The sequence below is a fragment of the Acanthochromis polyacanthus genome, chromosome 1, assembly GCF_021347895.1.
Source record: "Acanthochromis polyacanthus isolate Apoly-LR-REF ecotype Palm Island chromosome 1, KAUST_Apoly_ChrSc, whole genome shotgun sequence".
Lineage (NCBI taxonomy): Eukaryota > Metazoa > Chordata > Actinopteri > Pomacentridae > Acanthochromis > Acanthochromis polyacanthus.
Window position 1 is genome coordinate 48,829,617 of NC_067113.1, and position 10,683 is coordinate 48,840,299.

At 37.2% G+C, this 10,683-nt stretch overlaps 1 long non-coding RNA gene across 1 annotated transcript; it reads left to right on the top strand.

The window, feature by feature from the left end:
- Positions 1-1,943: 1,943 nt before the first annotated feature.
- LOC127536692 (uncharacterized) lies at positions 1,944-6,647 on the top strand. The gene is made up of 3 exons (XR_007945788.1): positions 1,944-3,060; positions 4,026-4,198; positions 6,157-6,647. It is a non-coding gene; the product is annotated as an uncharacterized LOC127536692 (long non-coding RNA).
- The last annotated feature ends 4,036 nt before the right edge of the window (positions 6,648-10,683 follow it).

Below are 10,683 nucleotides of genomic sequence, written 5' to 3' on the forward strand. Positions count from 1 at the left end.
TTAGAACAAAACTGACCAGCTACAAGCAGCAGAAAAAACCACCCATCTTCATCCCGTATTTCGGGCAAATCTAAGCTCCAAGCTGATCAGCATTATGACTAAACACCCTTTGACCTTCAGCTGCTCTGAACTCTGGGCTTCGTTAACTGACTTGGAAAGTAAATCTCTGATATATTTTGGTTCCAGGTTATTCACAGACTTACAGACTGGCAGCAGCATTTTGTATGAGGTGCAAAAAGGTCTAAAGCAGGGGTGTCATACTCATTTTGGTCCAGGGGCCACATACAGCCTAATTTGATCTCAAAGGGGCCAGACCAGTAAACTTATAGCATAATTACCGAGAAATAACAATAAGTCTAAGTTTTTCCGACGTTTTAGTGCAAAGGAGAACAAGTACATTAGAAAAATCTTTATATGTAATGAACTGTCCTTTAAAAATTATATTAGAAACAACCAGAGATTAAAGTAAGTGCAATTTCAACAACACTGTGACTCAGTTTAACATTTATTTGTGTGCATTACAACTGATCACAGTGATTGTACAACGGCACAACATATTTAGTCACAGGTATGCGGAACTTAAAAACATAGTCCTGGAATAAAAAAAATCAAACTTATCAAGATATAGACATTTTTGAAGTCCGTTTTCCACATCTGGAAAGTAATTGTGAACACCTAAATTAACTCTACACATTTAAATCTTAAGTAGCAGCTATTTTATACAGACAGTTGAGAAAGTAAAGTTGTCGCCTGCCTTGTTTATGTATAAAATATATATGTAAAATATAGATAAAAAACTACATACATAACAAGGATGCATCCATTAGAAATAATATTCCACTCAACCAAACACTTTTGTAGTGAATCTGATGGCCAACACTGAATTTCACAGTATTTACTACAGCAAGTTTTCATTTAGCAACTGTGTTTTTCCTAGGGCAACAATGTTTAAAGCAGCATTTTACAGGATTTATTCTTGCTTCGTATTTGCTCCTGAAACTTGACATCTTTTAGCCTGTACAAAGTACATCAGTATCAGGCATCATGTCCTGAGCAGCAGCCAACTTCAGCATGTCAGTGAAGGGCTTATGTGTGAGCTTTGTGCGCAGTTTTGTTTTATTAATGTTCATTACTGAGAAAACTTGCTCACAAAGATAGGCCGTCACAAACGTGCACAACATTTTTGCAGCCAGTGCTGTTAATTTAGGGTAGCCTGGGAGGAGATGCTGATCAAATGTTTCCAAGCCCACAGAGGCAAATCTACACGCACACAGTATACATTACAAGTAATCTTCTCAACCTGTGTGCGGAGGGGTCACACCTACGGTCCGCGGACCGGTACCGGACCGCCACGGGGTCCGACCCGGCCCGTGGCATACATCTGCAATATCAAAAAATATTCAAAAAATTATGACCTACATTACTACTGCCCACGTGATGCAGCACCGTGACTCGGCCCTCGCGGCGGGTGGCAGCAATAATCCGGGTCTGTAGGTGGCGTTCTGTCTATTGGAGTTTCACCTGCTTTCCTGCTGGCCCCGACACGCTCATCAGCAAGACGTCTGGTAATAAATGCATGAAAAGGGTTTTCTGAAAGTTTCTCATTTTGTTTTTTAAGATGCCAGGTTGAGCATTTAGTGACAGCTTTTGCTTATGCCACATTTCTTTTATTTTGGAGCGGACTGTGTCTACACTTCCTGTTATTGTGCGGCTCATTTGATGCGGGTCTCGCAGCAGAATTCCTTGAATGTGCGCGAGGCCGCTCCAGACGCTTTCCGCTTTGAGCCAAATGACACCAGGTGACGCGCAACGAGCCCAGGAGGCAAATCAGTGTTTATTGTGAATCTGTAACAAAGAAAATTCTCGAATTAAACATTTTTAAAGAGATTTAAGTCATTCTGAGCAAAGATGCGAGATTATATTTGCATATAAACACACACTGTAAAAAATGTCTGTAGAAATTACAGTAAAAAACTGTAAAATAGCAACAGTAAAAGACTGTAAAATCCAAAATAGTATATGCCCGTAATTGTTACATTGAATAACTGTAAATCAAGAAACAGTATATAGCTATAATTTTTACGGTTCTAACATGTAGAAATAACACAGTTTTACTGTGAAAACACAAAATATTGATAAATTAACGGGAAAATCCAGTAATATTACAAGCAAGTAATTACTGCAAAATTAACAGTATAATTCTGTTTAATTTACAGATTTTGCTGATGTGTATTTTCAAATTTACGGTATAAAACCATTAATGATCAAGCAAAAACTCGCCTTCATTTATGAAGAAAAACGATGTAAAAAATACGGTATATATTTGTTATAGAATATCACAGTTAAAAGGAAATCTGTATAATTTACGGTGAAATACCAGCAGCTATTGTTGCCAGAATTTCACCGTAAAAATTACGGTGACAGTGTAAAAGTTATGACAGTACTGGGAAAAAATCTGTATAAAATTTATGGTGAAATATGACAGCTGTGGTTGCCAGAATTTCGCTGTAAAAATAACGGTGACAGTGTAAATGACTACTGGGGAAAAAATCTGTATAATTTACATAAAATACGGGCAGGTGTAGCTGTCAGTATTTGTGAAATTTCTCTCCCTCCTGCACAATCAACTGTAAGTGGTATTCAAGCAAATTGGAAGTGTTTAGGAACAACAGCAGCTCAATCAGGAAGTGGTAGATCACTTACAGCTGATCTTGGAATATTTTCAAGAGTAGAAATTTCACAAACTGACTTGTTGCAACGGTGGCATCCCACTGCAGCACCACGCTCACATTCAGTGAACTCTGAGAGAGAGAGTGAGAGAGAGAGAGAGAGAGAGAGAGAGAGAGTGAGAGAGTGAGAGAGTGAGAGAGAGAGAGAGAGAGAGAGAGAGAGAGAGAGAGAGAGACACACACCTGCGCGCGCGTGAGAGCGTCTCCAACGGAAATTCAAAATTTGACCGGGTCACGCAGTTGCATTAGTCGCGCGTTTTCTGCGCTCAACGCAGCTTTGGTGGGGACAGACCAACAGGTCCAAATTTCTGGGGAAAACTCTGGTCTTGAGGTAAGCGTATTATCTACACAAATTGTTGTGGTATGAGAGAAAACGGCTTTTTGAAGGTTCGTTTAGGTTTGTAGGAACATGACTGCTAGCTTACTTTACGTCTGTTTTTGCCAGGTCAGGTTAGCTATGTAGCTAGACCTACTGAAGCTAACTTTACATTTATTTCAACTTGCTAAGATGTCTTGTCTGCAGGTTTTGTTGCCCTTACAATAGCAGTTACATAACGGTGGGTTAAATTAATGAGTTGACTTTTGTCTAGAAACGGAGTAAATTAGGTTTGGTGTTGATGATTAAGAGGCTATTGATTGTTTTCGGATTTATTTATTCATAGTCTGGAGAAGTAGACAATACTTTACTGCTGTGCATGTACTCCTGTCTGTTCCTCCAAACACGGGATGTGCTGACAGTAATCTACTGTAGGTACTGACTATGGAGAAAGTAAAATCACATAACCCTATGCCACATTTTTTTGTAAGTCAATGCTGCATTTAAGTTAATAAAACAGGGTTATGAAAAGCATTTTAGTCTGTTTCAGTACTTTTGTGACACCTTCAGTGGAGGTTGACGGCTGGTGACATTGAGCATTGCCAATCTAAGAATCTCCTTTAATGGTAAACAAACTGATGTCACAAATCGTATGTATCTTAGGAATAAATTGTCATTGTTATTTGTCCTCACTGCTCTTGTATAAATTATCTTGTCTTTCACTCCTGCCACCTTTCAGGCATTGCTGTGAGTAGGTGTAGACTTTGAAATCATTTTTTATAGGTTGGTCTTTTGTGTGAAAATTTGAACTTACTGTTTGTTCACTATTTTCTCAGTTTGTGTTGTTACTTCTTTAATGTTTGTTTTTATAGCTCTTTACCTATGTTTTTGTTGTGAAAAGCATGTTGCAACTATGTAAAGACTATATAAATGTTTGTATTATCTTTATATATTTAATATAATTTTTTTTCTGATTGCAGAGGGGATCGTGCCAAGCCACAATGCACACCTGACTGACAACTTGTGAATCTTCAAGCTAAACTGATGACAGCACATCCTCAAAGTTCCAGTTTGCTGAACATTGAACATCTGTCCTACCTGTGTTTAGTCAAGTCTGGACCCTGGACCTCAATCTTGTCAAGGGAAATTAGAGGTAAGCAATTTATATAATTCAGTGTAGCAAAGGATATAGATGCAGAAACAACTCAAGCATCAATCTATGTGGACTTTGTACATACATACAAGAAGTACTTAGAAAAATTGTTTTGCACCTCACATTTACAATTAATAGTATTTACCACTCCAAGAAGGTTGAGGTCAGGACAGAATAAGTCATCTTTTACCATAGCATAAAGAGGCAAAATAAAACAGTATTTTAGTCACCTAAAGGCGAAGTACAACTCAGCTAAAGTAAAAATTTGTTTTAGTGTACGCTATAGTTAGAATATTTTTACCACTTTACCTTGTTAGATAATCTTTTCTTCTGGTACTTCATGTTTCAACTTTAGAACTTTGTCAAAGTTTACACTGCAAGCCTTACTGCTCAGTTCAGATTTTTGCCAGATCTGATTTTATTGGTGTGGCTGTTGACATTATTTTTAATGGAAAATATCTGATTTCAGTGTGAATAGATCAAGGCCCTGAGGTGACTGGCATGTGCAAAAGAACAATAAAATCACACACAGAACACTGTACTACAGAAGTAAGTTTGAATCCTCAGCCTCTTTGAACTGAGCTTTTGGCACTGCAGCCAAGTTCCTTTGTGTCTGGTTAGGCCATTTCTACCTAATAGTTTCAAATAAAGACCCTTTACAGAGCAATCTACCAGGTTTTGCTTGTATGGCTGTATCGGCCCAATTACTTATGTCTACATCTCCCCCTCCTCTAATGTGACTTGTATCAGAAATCAGTGCGATTTTTACGCCACTCTAGATCGACATACAGCAGCTGGCGAGGAGGAAGGAGTGGGGGTCTCACTCAGTGAAAACAAACATGGAGGGCAGTGGTGATGGAAGTACACTGTGGAGGACTGTGAAGTTTCAGACCTATTAAGTGTTTGTGGTATTACAGCCATGCAAGCAAAACTTTACATGTCGTACCATGACCAATCTGTATTTAAAACTATTTTGACAGAAATGGGTAAAAAGGGACACTAAGGACATGGCTTGGGTGTCGAAGGACAGTGATTGCTCATTTGTCTACTTCCACTGCATAATAACTTGTAAATCAGGCAGTAAAAACTGACTTCAGAGGCAGCCATGTTTCCAATATCTTCTTATTTACATTCGTACTACAGTGTTCTGTGTGTGACGTCTTGTTATTGTTGAAGAACGGCGTTACTTTTAAACGACAACTAAATGAGAAAAGTATGGTTTTACCTTGCTGACATGTTTCAAACAAAAATGACAAAATGAACACTAATCCAACTATCTTGTTGTTTTCTTTTGCACATGTGAGTCACCTCATGGCTATGATCTGCTCACATTTAAATCTGATATTCGCCACATTAAAAAAAAAAGTTACTCGCCACACACAAAACTGATCTGGCAAAACATCTGAATTGAGCAGTAAGGGTTAGGGTCCTGTGTCTCCTAAATGGGTCTGTGCTGACCAAAATCTACTGCAGGTAATACACTGACTGTGGGTAACCCCATTAAAAAAAACAAGAACAAAAACTTTCCCTTTAGACGCACAAAATAAAACTGACTAAATGGCACCAGACCTAGTAGTTGGCAAATACAAAATCTTGCATTGAACTTGTGATACATACATTAAATTGCAGGTCTTGTTCACCACCGTCATGTTTTTGTGGTCAGTTACTGTGTGGAGCTGTGTGTGGTAACAGTGGTGATGATTGTCTTACTGCTTAAGTGGAGGCGTCTGTGTATTTAGATGTCAAGTTAGCGACAGAGGTTAAGTAAACATTTTTGACGTGTCCGTTTCCCAGAAGTGACATTGGTAAAGGATATTTCAGAGAGTTGGTTTCTTCTATGTATAGGTAACTGGGGCTCAGTTAAACAACAGAACACTGTTTATCGCTGCGTTATTGTGTAGGCATCATTGAAACAACATCAATATAACTTTTACTTTGTTTCTGTTTTCTGGATGCAGAGAGAATCATGCCAGCAGACATCTGATGGCCAACAGTGAATCTTCAACCAAAGCCAGTGGTTCCAGTTCCAGTTCCAGTTCCAGCATTGTGTGTGATATGATCCCATTCTGAGCCTCCTGTTCAGTTAAGTCTGAACTCAATGAATTATTAATCTTAACCAGGCAAGTGACTATGTTTTTGCATGAACTATTTCTCATGTGATCACATGCTGTTTTTTCCCCAATATCTAAACACTGCCTTGTTGCTGTAGTGGATAAGTTGTTGTATTTCAGAGAATGCTTAAAACAATTTCTTAAAGTTTATTAATGATAATATGTTTAATTTGTTATTTCCTTTGTAATTTACCTTTAGCAGTTTTTGACTGTAAAATCTGTGCCAACCAACTTTATTATCTGATGTGTTGTATTTCTTGCAATGACATTATGGTGACCACAGCTGCTGGTAATTCACTGTAAAGTTGAACTTAGTAATAAAGTACCGTAATACCTCATACAGTTGTATTGTGTTTATCACTGAGAAACTGTAAATTGGGTTTACAGTATATCTGTTGTTAAAATTGTTTACTGTCAATAGGTTTATAGTTTAGCTATTATTTTTACTGTAAAACACTGTAAAATTTCCCATTGCCATAGAAACATACCATGATGTCTTTACACTATCACCATAATTTTTACGGTGAACTACTGGCAACCACAGCTGCCAGTAGTTTACTGTAAATTATACAGATTTTTGTCCAGTACCGTAATGACTTTTACATTTAGACTGTAAATTTTACGGTAAACTACTGGCAGCTGTGGTTGCCAGTAGATTACCGTAAATTATACAGATTTTTTTTCCAGGACCGTAATGACTTTTACGTTGCCAGCAACCACAGTTGTCGACATTTTACCGTAAATTATACAGAAATTTTTTACTTTACCGTAATGACTTTTACATTGTCACTGTAGTTTTTACGGTGCTGGCTACCAGAGCTGCTGGTATTTTACTGTAAATTATACAGAATTTTTTTTTGGTGTACCGTAATGTCTTTTACATTGTCACTGTATTTTTAACGGTGAACTACTGGCAACCACAGCTGCCAGTATTTTACCGTAAATTATACAGATTTTTTTTAACAGTGCAATAATGAGAGGCAGGGAGGTTGTGGGATTCTTATTTACAAATACAGCAGCTGTGTGCCAGTTTAGATCCTTACCTGTAGCCTGAGGTGGGCACAGAGCCAACACAGATAGACTAGTCTGTTAATTAGCTTAGAAAACTATTGAGCTAACAGAAAAAGTGAACATAAACTGTGAAGAACGAGCCTTTCTTGTCCTCATAATTGCACATAATACGGTAAAAATGAGTACTCTACGCACAGAATATCCTCACTTTCACATGAAGCATCACGTTTTTATAAGAATGTGAGCTTAACACTGTAAATCCTTCTATTTATTCACATTGCAGCATGAGATTTTTATTAAACCAACAGACTTGTGCATTAAATATCTTTTTTTCACAGCTAAACTGACCAAATTAGTTTAAGAAAAATCCCTGCACCTTCTTATCTACTCATTCTCATCGGAGACTGATTATTTTACGCACCGATTTTGATTGATTTTTTTTTGCCAGATGGTGATTCCTCTCAGGTGTGGCTGATTAAACATAATAAAGCAACCACATAGCTGCATAATTCAGCAAATAAAAAGCTTTATTTTGCGATAATAACCCCACATAAAAGCCTGACTGACGTTTGGTGATTTGGAGAATTTTACACACAGTGTCGCAAAAAACAACAACAACAACGGTCTGCTGCTGCGGATTCATGCACGAGTCGCACGTGTCAGTGCGTGTGCGTGTGTGTGTGTGTGTTTTGGTGTAAAGGCATAATCCTTTCTCCCGCGCGCTTGGAAAAGCTTCTTCTGTGGCAGATTATTGGCGCAGCTTCAACCATCTGTTCGACGAGCGGCTCCAGTCGCAGCAGCAGACAGCCGCCGCCTCTTCCGCGTCTCTTCACGAGTCCTTTGTGTCTTTATGAGCCAGATCCGCCGCATGTAAACACACGCAACGTGCACCGCCACACGTTTCATAGTAAAGCGCTTATCACGATGACGCACGAGCTTGTCGCTATTTGTTACAATGCGTGAATTTGTAAGAAATCTGTGAACGCGCGAAGGAAATTTCTGGTGTGTTTTGGTAAAAAAATTAAGGAAATTTAACATTTCTGAGCAGATTCTCAGTGATCCAGATCATTGGAATCCCAGGAGCTCCAGTAAGAAGCAATAAAAAATCATTTTTTTTGGAGATTTTTTACTGATTATCTTCCCAAAAAAAGCAGTTTACTTTTTACTGGAGCTTATCAACTTATACTGTATTTAAGCTGTAGGTGAAGTTACCAGAATCTCATTTATCTTTATGCACTGTAAAAAAATAAACGTCTGTAACACGTTTAAACTGTCATTTTTAAAACAATTTACTGTCATGTTACAGTTTTTTTTACCCAGTTTTGTTCAATTGCAGACAAGAATCACTCAAATCACAAACAGAATGTCTTAACTTCTGTCTTAATACATGTTCTCCCTTTAAAAAGCAGGTCAAAACTGTAAATAAGTCCAAAAGTCTGTAGTTTCCCAAATGCTAATGGACTCTTTTACAACGTTTGACTGCAAAATTACACATTACTAACTGTATTTAATGCTACAAACAGAAGTATTTTATAGATATTTGATGTTTTTTGAAAGAAATGCTGCATATTAAACATTGGGAGATGGCGAGGAACTTTATTTTAGCTGTTAGTTTATAGATTTTCCTCTGTTTTATTTAATTACAGATAATATCTGGTGAAATCACAGAAAAAAACATATTAATTTACATGTTGATTGTAAAAAAAAAATTAATTTACCTATAAAATAACATTTATAAACTTAAAATACCGAGTTTTACATATTTAAATCTAGAAAAATACAATTATTGTAGAGATATTTCCACAGTTTTTCAACATTCTACAATTATATTTTTTAATTTTTTGTTTATTTGGCATTTTTCATAGTTTCTCATAGCAGAAGAGGAATCTATCCCACCAAGTTTATTGTTTAATTTTAAGGTTTTCTGAGATGTAGATATATGAAAATATGTACATCACATGAAAAGAATGCAAAAATATACAAAATTTAGTGAAATAAGTTCTTTGTAAAAATCTCACATCGTTCTACACTTTGCAGCTTCTAGTTTTTACAGCAGGAAAGTTTTAGGTTACTCACATTTTAATCACATTACTGGCAGAAGCTTCACTCTTCCCATTTTAAAGATGCACTTTTATCAAAGATCCTGTTCTGTTTTCAAAGAATTCAGTTTTGAAATATCATCTGAAGGTTAAAGAGTCTTTAAATCTTCACTTCCAAGCAGTCTGAGGTAAAACAGATGCCACAAATATTAATAACAATCACATTTGTCGTTTTTTTTTCTTGATAAACTGCACAAACAGCCTGTTAGATGTGTTAAATTCATAGGTGCCCAGTGGGAAGGCGACTGTATTTTCGTTTCATGAAGTTTTGGACAAAAATCAGGGGACTTTTGTCGTTTTTATTTCAGGGGATTCCCAAAATGTGCTGCGTAATTAATCGATCCACTTTTATGCTTCTCCTAAAAGTCGGCAGAAGTTCCCCACTTAAGCAGGAAGCTTCTTTCATTTTACTGAAGCCTGTTTTGGAAACTGCGCCAACAAACAAACGTCGTTTTCTAATCACAGAGCTGCGCAACTTTCGCTTTCTGTCGCTAAAAAAACGGCCTGTCTGAAAGTTCAGCGCACTAAATCCTCCACCAAACTAAAGTCTGTCTGTCTTTCTGTGCCACATTCACCAAGGCAACTGCTCGGTTAGTCTGCGGTGTTAATATCTGACTGCTTGGAAAACGTTATGGAAACATGCCCCAACCTTTGAGCCAAACGCATGAATGCCTGTCAGAAATGCGCTCCGACCACTAGAGGATAGTGTTGACTTTGATAAGAGTTCAGATCTGGATTAATGAAACATGAAGAATATTTCACAAGAGCTGTTTGGAAAGGGGAAAAAATAAGAAAAAACAGCAGGGAAAAAAAGCCTAAAAAGTGGTATGATTGACCTTTTGGGCGTATTAAGGCACATCTACGGCTGATTCAAACGAGGAAGAAGCGACAGTTTGTTGTTTACCCTTCTTGGAAAGTATAAAAAACTTTATAGATGTTAGAAGTAGAGATACTTTATCTTTCTGGTCATAAATCACAAAACTGTAGCTACAGATGGAGAAAAACGGGGAGCTGCAGCATCAAATAACTGCCTGAAAACACCTTAAAATGACTTTGAATCCAGTTTTAGAGTTTCACAGCCTCTTAACTCCTCTATATTTATGAGTTTTCCTGATTTTAACTAAGGCTTTCATCATGTTTTGTTGTAGAATTTGGCATTTTTATTGCCCATATTGTAAAATGTGACAAATAAAACCTCTTGAATCTCGGTTCATTGCACCATATTGAAGTAAAAATGTGATGAAATCTCGCTCTGTTTTTGCAC